Raw genomic sequence first — 4,302 nt, 5'->3', positions numbered from 1 at the left:
AGAGAACAATTAAACAAATCGACGTTAAGGGAAATAACACAAAAGATATTCCCCTTGGGCACGTTATTATTTATAGGCCTAGTAAATAGTATGGTTCTTCATTACAAGGCTTAGGTCATGGTAATTAATGCTGAAATTATTATTATTTTTATTATTATTATTATTATTATTATTATTATTATTATTATTATTATTATTATTATTATTATTATTTGACATTAATTACATTACAAGGTTGGTCAAGTTTAATAACGCCACTGAATGGTATATTTTATTTAATAATATTTCTCTTATGCACTTTTTTTAATTTCATGCTTTAATTTTTTTCCATTTTTTTTTCAAAATTTCAATGAACGTCTGTATGTAAAGCGTGACTGTTGGTGTCATAGTTTATCCTCTTTCTCTCTAGCCTCTGGTATTACTGTACCTATCAACACTTTATAAAAGGGGGTACTAGCTGTTGTTGTTGTAGATATTATAGCTATTCTTATTATACCAGATGTGTATAAGAGACAGAGTTACACACGTACATCCCATAAATCCGTAAGATATCATAGGCCTACCGTAGGTAAACATAGAAAGAGCAATGATAGTAAAACTCGAGCGTCACGACATTGCGAAGTGTCTGCTCTTGTTCCTCGTATCGAACTTTGTCGAGTCAATCCGAAATGGCCCGAGTGAAGTTTCATGCAAATGTTTCGTACGGAAAAAAAATCGCTAACGGGCGGGTGGAGAGATTTCTATGGAACACCGTTAGTATCTTCGGTTATGTGCAAACACTCTATTATTTGCAATCGCCATGACATTATGTGGAATGGTCATGACGTTATGTGGTTTTTTTCATTATGTTATGTGGTTTGGTCATTATGTTATGTGGTTTGGTCATTATTTTATGTGGTTTGCACATTATGTTATGTAGTTTCGACATGACGTTCGGACGTCCTTGCGAGTATGTGAAGAAGTGTGAATAAAAAGACGGCTGTACAAGTAAGTCTATATCAAGTTTCATTTGAAACTTTTGATTGGCTAATCAATTTTATATAGCCGGAGTTAGGCAAACCTTGCTAAAAAGGTACACTTTCTCCATCAAAAGGCATTTTCTATGAATGGAATGACCTGTTCGAAGCACGAACTTATGTAGACCAAACCCGGTACTGTTACGATTTTTAATCGTGCAGGAAATCCACTCACTATGTATTTTTTTTCTCTATGTAGAGGCCTGAAGAATGAGATAAAATTAAGTACTTTGTAGGTCTAAGTAATTGTGTTTCGAAGCAGACCAAACCCATTACTGCTACGATTTTTAATCGTGCAGGAAATCCACTCACTATGTCTTTTTCTTTTTTCTCTATATAGAGGCCTGAAGAATGAGATAAACTTAAGTACTTTCTAAGTAATTGAGTTTATACTGATTTTGTTATTGTTGCACATCTTATACGGATGTGCATCTGTTATTTAAGAGAAGCAATAAAGTTACTTAATTATCTTACTGATCTTTTCCAGAGGAGAAAAACCTTGAATTTTGAAGAACTTAACGGTCATTAAAATAAAAAACCTCATTTCCGGGCTAGGAATCAACATTTTTCATTTTGAAGCACCCTCTTTCAAATTCTGGATCTGCCCCTGATTATTAGGTGGTGGTAATACCTCATCACATGGGTCACTAACAGTAGGATGGATGATTTTTTGTTCTCATTTATCATGTAAATCCGGGATTTTAAGGTATATCTATATGTTCTCATTTAATAAGAATTACATATGCCGAATACCAATGCATGGATGGATGAATGTTTATAATGAATAGACGTCTTCTAGTAGGAAGGCCTATTAAATATTATTTTTCTTTTAAATTCCCAGGCTTTTTCTTTTATCAACATTCAAATACTAGCGTGATTTAAAGTAAACTTTCTAAAAATCCACAAAATATATTTTGTGGGTTTATAGGCATTTATGGCCGCGAAAATGCGAAGCTTGGTGTAGCTTTCCGCCATTGTTAATGAATCTGCGTTGTACTGTTGTTGTACCTTTTGCCTTAAATTGGCCAATTTCCTTTAGGTATTTTATTTTCACCTTTTACATACTCAATAATATGTTGTCAACATCATACTGAGGGTTATTGTTTGATTTAATGTATAAAGGCACAAAAGGATCTAAAACATACTGTTGTAGATTTCTCTGCCAGCTGGTAAAAAGCTGGAACGTACCATTAGTGAGCAGGTCTGGGATATCCGGATTTAGGCTGGCTAGGAAAAGTGCGTCGTAAAATATGAATGACCATTATAGCCTAAATTTTAAAATTGTTAAACTAATACAGTAAACTGTTATAAATTATATTTAAGACCCAAACAATGCATAAAAACCAAAGGTAGGCCTATTAATTACCCCTCATAAAATGAGCGAGTTTAAACGATAACAAAGCTTCTGAAGGTCACTTCGCTGCAGTGAATATGAGCCATAGAGATATAATAAGAATACTAGAGCGCTAACTGCAATGTATTCGATGTTCGAAATACGCAGAGCTGTGTGTGTGTACCATCCAAGATGGCTGCCATAGATTCAGCCAATCCATAGAGCTATTAAACAACTAGAGCGCTGACAAGATGGCGGAGCAATGCAGAGTTGTGTATGTGTACCATAGAGATATAATAAGAATACTAGAGCGCTAACAGCAATGTATTCGATGTTTGAAATACGCAGAGCTGTGTGTGTGTACCATCCAAGATGGCTGCCATAGATTCAGCCAATCAAATTTCCCCTGAGCACTCTCATTTTCAATTGCGCCCTCAATTTACACAAAAAGTTCAGTACAGCTCTAGTTACCCGTATTTTGAAACTCTTTGCGTTGCGGTGTATGGGTGTAATGTACACGATTTTAATTCTTTTTAATATTTGAATAAGATGCTCTACTTGGCCTCTTTTTGGCTACGACAGTTTAATAATTTGTCATTATCAATACTAATTATCATCAATGAAATAATATTCAGTCAGAGGGCTTATTTATGGTAATAATATGTATACTAAGCCTGAAGGTGGCGCTTTCATACAGCAGCCATCTTGGATGGTACACATACCATAGAGCTATTCTTATTATACCTCTATGACACATACACAACTCTGCATTGGTCCGCCATCTTGTCAGCACTCTAGTTGTTTAATAGCTCTATGCCAATCTAATTTCGCTAAGCGCCATCGTTTGCAAATGCGCCCTCAATTTACTCAGAAAGTTCAGTACAGCTAGTTACCTGCATAGAGCTATTAAACAACTAGAGTGCTAACAAGATGGCGCAGCAATGCAGAGTTATGTATGTGTACCATCCAAGATGGCCGTCGTAGTAAAGCGCCACCTTCAGGCTTAGTATACATATTATTACATATTAATAAGCCCTCTGACTGACTATTATTTCATTAATGATAATGAGTAATGATAATAACAAATTATCAAACCATTGTAGCCAAAACGAGGCCAAGTGGAGCATCTTATTCAAAAATAAAGTACCAAGGAATGAAAATTAAAATCGTGTACATTCCACCCAAACACCGCAACGCTAGAGTTTCAAACATATGGGCAAAGAGTATAAATAGAACAAGAGAGCAAAGTCCCGTTCGTAAAAACGTCATGCCTGTGTAGGACGCCAACTAACGGTTGTATATTCTTTTTATTACTCAGTGCAGCGCTGCGCAGCGCGGTAGAAGTTGTATGCCTGTCTCTTATACACATCTAGATGTGTATAAGAGACAGGTGCAGTACTGGGTAATAAAACATATACAAGCGTTAGTTGGCGTCCTACACTAGCTGCGTAGAGCGTATCGTTTTTTTACGCTCCCAATGAGCGTTGTTGGCTCTCTTGTTCTATTTATACTCTTTGATATGGGTAACTAGCTGTACTCAAGGTAATTCAACAAAAGGACGCACATCTCCGCTCTCGAACATAACGCGTGCGTACAGTCCTTTGATCTTTACTGTGGCATCGACAATCCGATACTGTTGCGAGTAACAGCCAATTATTAGTCTATGCGTGCCATTCGTTTTATGGTGTTAGTTTTTATTTTATTAATTTTGGGCACTTCGCAATGTCTGTTACATTTGATTTTTTTTTTACCGCGAGCTTGTTAAATGCTTCTATAAACCGCAATTTGATTTGTGAAAATTGACCAAGAAAATGAAAAGTTATAGCAATTCAAATTTACGAATTTTATAAAATTTCATGTTCTTATGTAACATTAATCTGTCATTTTTACAATGTTGGCATAAGGTGCCGAGGACGAACATTTGAGTATATACGGAACATTTATTATTTTTTT

The sequence above is a fragment of the Anneissia japonica genome, unplaced genomic scaffold (assembly GCF_011630105.1).
Source record: "Anneissia japonica isolate Jap-2015-1 unplaced genomic scaffold, ASM1163010v1 scaffold287760_len733007_cov179, whole genome shotgun sequence".
NCBI classification, from domain to species: Eukaryota; Metazoa; Echinodermata; class Crinoidea; order Comatulida; family Comatulidae; genus Anneissia; species Anneissia japonica.
This window is presented reverse-complemented; position numbering follows the sequence as displayed.